Genomic DNA, 12,887 nt, shown 5'->3' with positions numbered 1-12,887 from the left:
TTATCTACGGTCAACTTGCCTGGCGTGCAACTACATTCTCAAACTTACAAACATTTACGTTATGCAGAAACGATACCTAGGGCATGTTGTAACATTCGCGGTGCTGGCTGCATTCTCCATTGCAATCTACAGATCAGATTGCCCACTTGCCACGATATCTTTCTTTATTTTTGCCTCTCCCTGATTGGCTGCTTAGCGCTTAAAAAGCGCGTTGCCGACCGAATAAATGTGATTGTCTTCCTGGCGCTGCGTTGGTCGTCTGTTCCCTGGGCTGGTCGTCCTGCCGCCCTCGGCGTCTAGCCGTCGAATACGTAACAGGTGGTGGCAGCGGTCTGCGGACAGCGGATGGAGCGCAAGTCGGTGGTGGCCTTGGCGTCCGGTTTGGTGAGAGCACGGCTTGCTTGACTTCATTGGGAGCATTAGCGGCATTTTCTTGGTAGTCGAGGCTTTTTGACTTTGCTAAATATTAGTACGTGTAAGAGTAGCACTTGTTCTCAGCAGTCATGAACCTCGCATCGTTAACGAAACCCAACCTAGTGTTGCTAGCAGAAGAGTTAGGTATCCCTGTACAGAAGTCGATGCTTAAACCTGCAATAATTGAAGCAATATCCAAATGTGGAGCGAAAGACGACGAAGTCGAGGAATGTTGGAAGACAATTTCCCAACAGCTAAAAGAAAGAGAGATAGAACTGAAGTTAAGAGATGCAGCTGCATAGCCTTGAACGAACTGACAGTTTCGACATGCGCGGTTACATGCAACCTTTCAGGGCTGGTAGCGACATCACTTTGTACCTCGTCAACTTTGAGAGGACGTGTACTAGAGCAGCACTTGCAGAAGAAACATGGTCGCAACGCCTCTTGACGCTGCTTCCAAACGAAGCAGCGGACGTAATCGCGAGAATGCCAGAGGAAGATGCGCGCGACTACAGTCAAGTAAAGCTTCAGCTGAGGCGAAGGTACAGCTTGTCTACAGAAGCCTTAAGGATGAAGTTTCGTAACACGAGGCGTAGTCAAGGGGAGTCATTCTCGGAATTCACCCATAAATCGATGAGCTTGTTGGAAGAATGGCTTAAAAGTGCCAATGCATACGAGAACAAGCAAAGTCTGATTGAAGTGTTCGCGCTAGAGCAATTCTACGCGTCTATTCCGGAGCACATGCGCCTGTGGATTCACGACAAGTCAAACGTAGATACGTTGCAAATGGCAGCCGCTTTGGCTGACGAATACTGTTCCCGCAGAATGCAAACTTCAGAAGTGCAAAAGAAACCATCGGGAGCATTCAAAAAGTTTCAGAAAGCGGAGAGAGAAAGCAACCAAGGGAAATCCGAGAACGTTCCCGCCCAAGTGCATGCGGTCAACTCGAGTTAACCAAAGAGTTCCAAGTTCGAAGAAAAACGACCGTTAGTGTGTCACAAATGTCAACAGACAGGCCATATCGCAGTGGGGTGCCGACAAGCAACCGTGTCCGTTAACTTGCTAGCTGAAGAGAGCGATTTACTCTTCGTGAGGTTCTACGTTACACAGGAGCTACATTTGACATCGTCCACCCGTCGTTTGTTAAGCCCGAAGACTTTACCGGATCGTGTGTATGGGTGCGTCAGGCACTAGAGCCCGACACGAAGTGCTTGCCGGTAGCCAAAGTTGAAATGACGGGCGCCTTCGGCACATTTCAAACTGAAGCCACTGTTTCAGACAAGCTGCCGCAAAGAATCCCTTATATTTTTTCCAACAGATCAATGAGGGACTTGCAAAACGCCGGAATGGAACTACATGCGAACCCTGTAATGGTCGGCACAAGGTCCCACACAAGAGCGCAAGCTACTAACGCTACTCCTGCCGCCGACATTCCACAGCAAGGTGATTCGTCACAAGCTGCCGCAACAAGCGAAGCCGTTCCAGCCGCACCATCCGTTGATAACACCCCGGTCACTCCGGCGCCCGCAGACGAAGCGATAAGCCCAGTCGGTGATAGCTTTCAACTTCTTGCGAAAGTAGACAAAAGCGTTCTCAAAACGGATCAAGCGAACGACCAGTCACTGCAAACGTGCTGGGAAAGGTCAAGACGGCACCAAAAGGGAGCAGTATCGTTCACTGTAAAAGACTGCCTCTTGTACCGAACATTCAAAAACAAGAAAGGCCGCTCTTTCGAACAGCTGGTAGTTCCCCAGAAGTATCGTGCTCCACTTCTCGATCTGGTTCATAGCAATAGCTGGGCTGGTCATTTAGGGATAAATAAAACTAAGAGCAGATTACTGAACGACTACTACTGGCCGATGTGCTTCAAGGAATCTGAGCAATGGGTACGTTCTTGCAACGTTTGCCAAAGGACCGGACGGCCAAACGCAAAATTCAAGGCGCCTTTGGTCCGAGTGCCTTTGATTGGCGAACCTTTTCGCAGATCGGTAGTCGACATCGTTGGTCCATTACCAGTCACATCGGCGGGCAACAAATACTTGCTAACGCTCATTTGCCCTGCCACGAAGTTCCCGGAAGCAGTGGTGTTACCGGAATTAAGCTCCACAGCTGTAGTCAACGCGCTACTCGGCGTCTTTGCCAGAATCGGATTTCCCAGTGAAATCCAAAGCGACCAAGGTTCTGTGTCTACAAGCGCGCTTACCACGACATTCTTGCAGAAATGTGGCATATCCATTCACCACAGCTCTACCACCCGCAAAGCAATTCCGTTGAAAACCTTCACTCGGTAATGAAGCGCATTCTGCATGCGCTCTGCTTCGAGAAGGGCACCGACTGGGACACAGCTGTTCCCGCAATGCTCTTTGCTCTGCGCTTAGTCACTCATGAAGCAACTGGATTCACCCCGGCGGAACTTGTTTACGGTCGAGCGCTTCGCTCCCCGCTTACCTTGCTAAAGGAAAAGTGGGAAGACAAATTCGTTGACAAATCTGTTGTCGACTACGTGCTCGCCTTGCTGAAACGCCTTCGTGAATCGCAAGAATTGGCGCAGATAACCATGGCAGAAGCGCAGCAACGCGCGAAGGTGTATTACGACAGATCTGCACGCACTCGAGTCTTCAAGGAAGGCGATAAAGTGCTAATTTTGAAGTCGTCGAAGGCAAACAAACTGGAAGTAGCACGGGATGGCCCAAAAGATTTCAGACACCAATTACCTGGTAACGACGCCCGGTAAACGCAACGATGTGACAATCTACCTCTGCAATCTAATGAAGCCATTTGTCGAACGTATGGAGACGCTGAGCATGGTCCTAAACAAACCAGAGGAAATAAATGTTCCCGTACCTCAAGTACCGACACCTTGCTCTTCCCCGTCAACAGAAGCAATACTCGAATCTGTCACTAAACAAGCTTCTTTAACAATCGAGCAAAGAAAGGAGTTAAAAGAGCTTGTACACAACTTCAGCGATTTGTTCAGTCCCTATCCCGGTAGGACAAACCTTGTGGAACACGACATTGAGTTGACATCTGACCAACCCTTCCGTACAGGGATGCAGATTTTCGCCCCATCATGAGAAGCTGCTGAACGATTCCGTTCACAACATGTTGACACTGGGTTTAATTGTGCCAGGAGAAAGCGAATACGTGTCACCGATGTTTATCGTAGAAAGTCCGGGCATGGAACCCAGACCCTGTATTGACTATCGTAAGCTGAATGCGATAACAAAAACGAAGACGTTTCCCATTCCTAATGTTGAAGCCTTGATCGAGAAAGTTTCCGCGGCATAGTACATTTCTACGTTAGATATGGTACGCGGTTTCTGGCAAGTGCCACTGACAGAGAACGCCAGTAAGCTCGCTGCTTTCATGACTCCGACGGGCACATATGGCCCTCTGGTGGTCACTTTCGACCTCAAGAATGCACCGTTCGTATTTTCAAAACTAATGAATCAAGTGCTCACGGGCACCGAGTCTTTCGCTGCGCCCTACCTCGATGACATCGCTGTTTTCTCGAGCACTTGGAAACAGCATTTGGACCATCTGCAGCAGGTATTCCTTCGAATCCGCGAAGCAGGCTTGACTCTCAAACTGAGTAAATGCTGTCTTGCAAACACTGAAGTCCACTACTTGGGGCACGTTGTTGGCCAAGGGAAGCGACGCCCTTCCGAATTAAAAGTTGAGGCCATCACTAGCTTTCCTTTGCCAAAATCAAAGACCAACTTGCGTTCCTTTTTGGGTTTAGCTGACTATTACAGAAGCTACATTCCGAACTTCGCACATATCGCTAGTCCTCTTACAGATGCTCTGCGCAAGACCGAGCCTACTATTGTGCGTTGGAATATGGCGCGTAAGGACGCATTTGCTGCGATTAAAAAGATTCTTGTCAGCGCACCGGTTCTCGCGGCACCAGATTACTCTCTCCCTTTCTTAGTTCAGTGTGACGCCAGTGACCACGGAATGGGCGTTGTTTTAAGTCAGGTGAACGAAAAAGGCGAGGAGCACCCTGTTGTCTACGCAAGTCGAAAGCTAACGTCACGCGAGCAAGCCTACAGCACAACAGAAAAAGAATGCGCTTGCTTAGTGTGGGCTCTTGAAAAGCTCTCGTGTTACTTGAAAGGTTCTCCCTTTATTTTTGAAACCGATCATTCCCCCTTAGTGTGGTTAAACCAAGTGTCAAACAAAAATGGTCGCTTGATGAGGTGGAGTCTAGCGCTCCAACAGTTCGATTTTTCTAGTGCGGCACAAGAAAGGCAAACGCCATGCCATGCCAATGCTGACTGCCTTAGCCGCATTCCCTAGTTTCCTTTCTCTTTATTTTTTTTCTCGTGTGCATGCCAGTAAATCCAAATCCAAGTACAATGCGGGTTCTAATGCAACAACTGCAGTGTTTTTCCATGGAACGCATGTTATCACGGCTCATAAATTATACCACTATCGTTTGAGTAGTAGGTTTAAATATGAAGTCAGATATAACATATCTAACCTATGTAAACGCTCAATTAGAAAAAAAAATGAGCACTATTATCCTACCGACATGGAGACTGATGGAACGGTATTGCACCCCAATCGACCTCTAGAATAGAACACTTGTGTTATTCTTAGCCATTACGGTTAAACCAATATCAAGCTACTAATTATGACTGATCCATTTGTTCGACTGCTAAACGTAGATCTATTTTTGTAGAAGAACAAAGCTGATTTACCGGGTCCCAAGGAAAGCCCGTGAAATATGAAGAAAGCCACGGGATGGAGCGCTTGCGTAGTGGTATCGTGCTGCTCTCAAGTGTGCGTTCGGTGAGCAAGGTCAGCTGTCGTGTTATGGCAGCGAAAATGCATGCTGTTGGCTTAGCACTGCCGATGAGATGAAGTACGCCCTGCCGCTTCCTCGTCGACAGTCACGATGCAGACGACCTTGTTCACCGAAAGCACTCTTGAGAGCAGTAGAATACCACTGCGCAACCGCTCCGTCACATGGCTTTTTTTCTTATTTCATGAGCTTTCTTTGGAACTCGTAAAAAAGGACTACGTGAGACGTATCGTAAATGAAACAAGTGGATCGGTGATTTCTGCAGGTCCTCTAGAAATCTGTGCAGCATACATGGGGTCCTCAGCCATTAATTAAAAAGTGGGGTAATTAAACCTAATTAGTCAGTTATGGGGAAAACAAAAATTGTCCGAGCTATATATGCTTTTGTGAATAGTATGCGGGTGGTTCAATTCGTTTCCGAGACGCCTTTCATTTGTAATTCCTGGCTCAATTGACAAGGGTGTGTGTGTGTGTGTGTGTGTGTGTGTGTGTATTATATGTGTGTATTATGTGTGTGTGTGTGTGTGTTATATGTGTGTATTATGTGTGTGTGTGTGTGTGTTATATGTGTGTATTATGTGTGTGTGTGTGTATTATATGTGTGTATTATGTGTGTGTGTGTATTATATGTGTGTATTGTGTGTGTGTGTATTATATGTGTGTATTATGTGTGTGTGTGTATTATATGTGTGTATTATGTGTGTGTGTGTATATGTGTATATATTATATGTGTGTGTATATATATGTGTGTGTGTATATGTGTATATATTATATGTGTGTGTATATATATGTGTATATATTATGTGTGTGTGTATATATGTGTATATATTATGTGTGTGTGTATATATGTGTATATATTATGTGTGTGTGTATATATGTGTATATATTATGTGTGTGTGTATATATGTGTATATATTATGTGTGTGTGTATATATGTGTATATATTATGTGTGTGTGTATATATGTGTATATATTATGTGTGTGTGTATATATGTGTATATATTATGTGTGTGTGTATATATGTGTATATATTATGTGTGTGTGTATATATGTGTATATATTATGTGTGTGTGTATATATGTGTATATATTATGTGTGTGTGTATATATGTGTATATATTATGTGTGTGTGTATATATGTGTATATATTATGTGTGTGTGTATATATGTGTATATATTATATGTGTATATATTATATGTGTATATATATGTATATATATATATATATATATTGCCTTGCTTACTAACTCGGGAGACCAATTGCAATGCATGCTCACTGACCTGGAGAGGCAAAGCAGAAGGGTGGGTCTGAAAATTAATCTGCAGAAAACTAAAGTAATGTTTAACAGTCTCAGAAGAGAACAGCAGTTTACGATAGGTAGCGAGGCACTGGAAGTGGTAAGGGAATACATCTACTTAGGGCAGGTAGTGACCACGGATGCGGATCATGAGACTGAAATAACCAGAAGAGTAAGAATGCGCTGTGGTGCGTTTGGCAGGCATTCTCAGATCATGAACAGCAGGTTGCCATTAGACCTCAAGAGAAAAGTGTATAATAGCTGTGTCTTACCAGTACTCACCTACGGGGCAGAAACCTGGAGGCTTACGAAAAGGGTTCTGCTGAAATTGAGGACGACGCAACGAGCTATGGAAAGAATGATCGGTGTAACGTTAAGGGATAAGAAAAGAGCAGATTGGGTGAGGCAACAAACGCGGGTAAATGACATCTTACTTGAAATCAAGAAAATGAAATGGGCATGGGTTGGACATGTAATGAGGAGGGAAGATAACCGATGGTCATTAAGGGTTACGGACTGGATTCCAAGGGAACGGAAGCGTAGCAGGGGGCGGCAGAAAGTTAGGTGGGCGGATGACACTAAGACGTTTGCAGGGAGAACATGGCCACAATTAGTACATGACCGGGGTAGTTGGAGAAGTATGGGAGAGGCCTTTGCCCTGCAGTGGGTGTAACTAGGCTGATGATGATGATATATACATATATATATATATATATTTGTGGGCATTTATAAGCTATACATTGTCATCTGTACATGATCCTCATCATGTGCGGTTCATATGGGGTTCTTCATCGCTTGTGGGGCTCGCTCATGTGTGATCCATGCTTTGGGCATGGTCGGTTCGCCGCATCTCCGACGCGTAATAAACGTCGTTGTAACTGCTGCATCACAAGTGGTCGAGTGTGCTTTACGGTCCTCCGTCCTCTGACTTCCTGCTGAACCTCCTGGAGCTTCGATCAGGTCGCCGATTGTGCGAGCTGTCCGCCAGTATGTCGCAGGACGAGCCAACGGGCACTTCTACTTCAACCATCTCGGCACCGGCTACCCCAGCCTCTCCGTATTGGATTATCAGTGGTCACCAGCGTGATCCCCATCTGTTTGCTGGACTTCGCGGTGAAGACGTCGAGGATTGGTTGGACGACTACGACCGAGTGAGTTCGGCTAACCATTGGGACGACGCGTCCAAGCTACGTCACGTCGCCTTTTATCTCACAGGAGTAGCGCAGACTTGGTTTTTCAACCATGAGGTTGATTTCACGAACTGGAGTGCTTTCAAACAGCAGCTCCGCCAAATCTTCAGCACACCGGCTGTTCGTTCCGCCCTCGCAAAAAACACTTGTACGACTGACTAACGAGTGGCGTGATTCCCGTCTCACAAAATTCCTTGGGTTGCTGCTTCAAAAATTCTTTAACTTACTCTTTAACGTCATCGTCCGACACGAATATGTTTCCCTTCAGCTGTGCTTTTCAAGTGCTCCAAAATGTGGAAGTCACAAGGCGAGACGTCTGGGCTTTATGGCGGATATTGCAGCCTTTTGCACTTGACCTTTGCCAGTTTTGTGTTAACCACATCAGTGTCGTGGGGACGGGCATAGTCCTAGAGCATGATGACCCCATTTCTCAATTTTCCACGTCGTTTGTTCTTGATTGGGGCCCGTAGCCGATCCGACGTTTTACAATAACATGAATGATTGATTGTCTCTTCAGGTTTATCAAATGGCCGAGTCATAACCGGGCCATAACCGAGTCGTTCGTGAATTGTGGTGTGACCCGAGCAGTGACTGATATTCACATGCTCTGTCAATTCATCGATACTTATCCTCCGTTTTTGTCTAATCAGCCTGTGCAATTGTGTTGGGGTGATTGCACGGTGGCTTTGGCCCGGCCTGGGATCGCCTTTGCAACGTTCAGGTCCTTTGAACTGTTTTCTGCCACGCTTCACGGTGGCCAATGAAATGCAATGTTCAACGTACACGGCAGCCATGAAGCGACCAAATTTGTTTTAGGAAACATCTTCAGCTGCCGAACCCCTCACGACACCACGATGTTAAATTTTGGAGTGTCCATTATGCCACAAAACCAAGTTCTACCCAGTGTACGAGGGCATTAAACCACCAGGACCCATAGCAAATTTTGGTTATGCGCTGGGAGTTGTTACGTGTCCCTTTAGAAATGTTTTGGCGCAAAAATTTTTCAAGTCGGCGCATTACTAGACGAGATAAAAATATTTCAGCGCCAAGAACCCATGATTTTAGGAGGCAAGCTCCACTGCACAGTGAGATTCTCTCTACTCACCCCATCTAGCCTTGCAAGCGAAATTTCTTTCTTGCATTGCCCCATGCCGGACCTCGCAGATCGCCTGACACATACGTCATGGGGCTCGCCTTCACTTTTGTTTTCTCCTCGCTTTCTTTTTCGGCGCCGAACACTTTCTCTGTCGGCGTTGCGTGCAAGCTGTTATTTTTTCGCGCAGAGCACGATTTTGCGCGATGTGCACAAGTACACATGAATTGCGGTATAATTCAGTGCTACACGAATACTGAGGCAGAACAAGCGGATCGAATAGCGTGATCACGGCGCTGGAACACGGAAGAAAATGACATAGCTTTGGTACTTACGCACGTGACGGTACGACCGTGGGAACAAGCAGACGAAGCGGAAGTACATCTCTCTTGCTTCGTTTCGAAGTAAAAAAAAAGATTCGCAGATATTCCGTTTGTGTTTTATTATTTCTATAAGCTTCCATTCGTCAATTCAAGCAAGGGATCGCACAGATAAGAAATGTCTTGAATAATTGTCGAAGTCGCGTGTCACCACGAGTGACGTCACACTGCGGACACCAGCACGTAGGCGCACGTACACGAGTACGTCATCCTCCGGCCTGGAGCGCGGCGGCCGCGAGGAGAAGAGAAAGCGGCGTTCGGTTTGAATGTTAAGGTCCTTCCGCGGCGCGTAGCGATGTAATACTTGGCAGACATGATCGCAAGTGAGCATTGTATGCAATGCGCTCGTCAGCTCAAAATGGCCAGAGCTGTTGAGGGGCCCTTTAAAGAGTCTTTATCCTCGCACCTGAATGTCACCTTTGTACATGACAGATGACTCTGTGCCACGCGCATGCTTCGCACATAATGAACCGAACGTTTAGTGCGCGGGGTCGATTGGCTCACTCATTTTTCTCGCCTTCGTGCATTATAAATGCGGATATACAATGGTATATACAAATGCGAAGATATAGCTTCATAAAGGGCAAAAAGTGTCACTGGAAACAAAATTCACTGCAAGTATACAGAAAACATTGCCACAAGATATTTAGATATACGTATAAGTCTCCAATAAATCTACGTATCTAAGAAAAAGTCACTGTATATGATGAGTCAAATAAAGGTAATAAACTTCTTGCGCAGCAACAGATTCGCAGATCGCACCCCCCCCCCCCTCGCTCCACTTCCATGATGTATCGCGCGTGACAGGAGGCGGCGCGCTTCCTCTCCTCTTTTCTCCCTTGCACACACAAGACTGAGCCTTTTGTTGGCTCACCCATGCCACCCTCACCCTCTTACGCTTTCACTCTCACATACAGCAGCCGGCGCGTGGTCACGATGATATCGCCCTCGGACATTACACGGAACATGAGGGCGACGTCGATGGCAGGAATGCGCCTAGAGTGCCCATATAAATGCTATCGCCATAATATAATAAAGGTATCCGGCAACTGAAGCATCCCGTGCCCATTCCTTACCGCAAAAGAGGAAGTATAAAATTGAACTTTCACAATGCGACAATTTGTTGCGCCTCAACAATACCTTCCTTATATTGTGGGGCGGGGTCATGGGAATGAAAAAAAAAAGAACGCAAGGAAAGTATGTTGGCCATAATCGAATTCCTTGTTTGGGCACCTAGTTTGGCGACGGAAAGCATATCGAAGAAAACGTGAGACGCTTGGTCCACAGAAAACTATAGACATACTGCTCGGTATTCTACACCGGCGCGACAAACTTTTGCTGAGAGGTTGCGCTCAAGCTACCATGCATTGCTCCTCTTTCTCGTTTGCTAGCCAGAAAGCGTCTAAAACTATGCCAGGCGAAAATGCACTCGGCCACAGAAAACCGAACGCGCATCGCAGTGCGCCGCGCAGAGGTCGGGGCAACACGACAAAAACGCATGCGCTCTGGCTGGTTCCGGCACCCCGCGGGTTGCGAGAACAAAAAGAAATGGAGGTTCAATTTGTCCTCGCGAATAGAAGTCAAAGGAGAAGAATAAATAGGATCGCAGTTACCTTTTCTTGCTTTAGCCTCTTGACATGGATCCTTTGGCGCAGGTGAAAAAATTTTGATATCAACATCGCGCCGTGCTTTAATAGGGGTAAAGCGGTAAGGTCAAGCACGCCAGGAGAAGTAAAGAAAGCCTCGGAAGCTATGCAAAGGGGGAAGGCAGCTGGGTGGGTCAGATAACACCAGATTTGTTGAAGAATGGTGGGCAGATTGTTCTAGAAAAGCTGGCCCGCCTGTATACACAATGCCTCATGACCTCGACCATACCGCAATCTTGGAAGAATGCTAACATAATCCTAATCCATAAGAAAGGGGACGTCAAGGACTTGAAAAATTATAGACCGATCAGCTTACTGTCCGTTGCCTACAAAGTATTTACTAAGCTAATCACAAATAGAATCGGGAACTCCTTAGACTTTTGTCAACCCAGAGACCAGGCAGGATTTCGTAAACGGTAATCAGCAATAGACCATATTCACACTATCAGGTGATAGAGAAAAGCGTGGAATATAACCAACCCTTATATATAGCTTTCATTGATTACTAAAAAGCGTTTGATTCAGTCGAAAGCTCAGCAGTCATGGAGGCATTACGGAATCGGGGTGTAGATGAGCCATATGTAAAAATACTGAAAACTATCTATAGCGGCTCCACAGCCACCGTAGTCCTCCATAAAGAAAGCAACAAAATCGCAATAAAGAAAGAGGTCAGGCAGATAGATACGATTTATCCGATGCTATTCACAGCGTGTTTACAGGAGGTACTCATAGACCAGGATTGGGAAGAATTGGGGATGAGAATTAATTGAGAATACCTTACTAACTTCTGATTCGGTGATGACATTACCTTGCTTAGTAACTCAGGGAATAAATTGCAATGCATGCTCATTGACATGGAGAGGCAAAGCAGAAGGCTGGGTCTAAAACTTAATCTGCAGAAAACTTAAGTAATGTTTAACAGTCTCGGAAGGGAAGAGCAGTTTACGATATGTAGCGAGGCACTGGAAGTGGTAAGGGAATACGTCTACATAAGGCACGTAGTGACCGCGGATCCGGATCATGAGTCTGAAATATTCAGAAGAATAAAAATAGGCTATGACGCGTTTGGCAGGCATTCTCAGATCATGAACAGCAGGTTGCCATTATCCTTCAAAAGAAAAGTGTATAGCAGCTGTGTCTTGCCAGTACTCACCTATGGGGCAGAAACCCGGAGGCTTACGAAAAGGCTTCTACTTAAATTGTGTACGACGCAACGAGCTATAGAAACAAGACTGTTGGGTGTAACGTTAAGGGTTAAGAAAAGAGCAGTTTGGGTGAGGGAACAAACGGAAGGTAATGACATCTCAGTTGAAATCAAGAAAAAGAAATGGGCATGGCAGGACTTGTAATGAGGAGAGAAGATAACCGATGGTCATTGAGGATTGCGGACCGGCTTCCAAGGGTAGGGAAGCCTAACAGGGGGTGGCAGAAAGTTAGGTGGGTTGTTGGGCTTCTGAGCACGAGGTCGCGGGATCGAATCCCGGCCACGGTGGCCAAATTTTGATGGGGACGAAATGCGAAAACACCAGTGTACTTAGATTTAGGTGCACGTTAAAGAACCTCAGGTGGTCTAAATTTTCGGAGTACTCCACTACGGCGTGCCTCATAATCAGAAAGTGGTTTTGGCACGTTAAACCCCACAATTAATTAAAGTTAGGTAGGCGGATGACATTAAAAAGTTTGCAGGGTCAACGTGGCCCCAATTAGCACATGACCGGGGTAGTTGAAGAAGTATGTGCGAGGCCTTTGCACTGCAGTAGGCGTAACCAAGCGGATGATGATGATGTAAATAGGAAAATTGTGCCTTGATTTCTAACTACACACCAATATGCGTTCTACCCTTCTTTAGCAAAGTTATTGAAGGGCTTGTAGAAAAGGCCTAAATAATGCCCTATCGAAATTTAGTATTTTTTATCAACATTCCAATTCAGCTTCCACAAGGGCTATTCAGCCGCACTTGCTCTCATCGCCCTAACTGAACAACTAAAGATGCAATCGGTAAGGGCGTGTATGCTGGATCAGTTTTCGTGGATCTAACGAAAGCCTTTAAAAGATTAGCC

The 12,887-nt window shown here is 46.0% G+C and overlaps 1 protein-coding gene across 1 annotated transcript in view; it reads left to right on the top strand.

The window, feature by feature from the left end:
- The first annotated feature begins 251 nt into the window (after nucleotides 1-251).
- LOC135921652 (uncharacterized) overlaps nucleotides 252-12,887 on the top strand; it is a 186,138-nt gene continuing 173,502 nt past the window's right edge. Inside the window, exon 1 of the mRNA XM_065455939.1 lies at nucleotides 252-384. The gene's annotated coding sequence lies outside the window, so the exon portion shown is untranslated. The remainder of the gene's footprint in view (nucleotides 385-12,887) is intronic.

This window comes from Dermacentor albipictus, chromosome 8 (genome assembly GCF_038994185.2).
Source record: "Dermacentor albipictus isolate Rhodes 1998 colony chromosome 8, USDA_Dalb.pri_finalv2, whole genome shotgun sequence".
NCBI classification, from domain to species: Eukaryota; Metazoa; Arthropoda; class Arachnida; order Ixodida; family Ixodidae; genus Dermacentor; species Dermacentor albipictus.
This window is presented reverse-complemented; position numbering and strand designations above follow the sequence as displayed.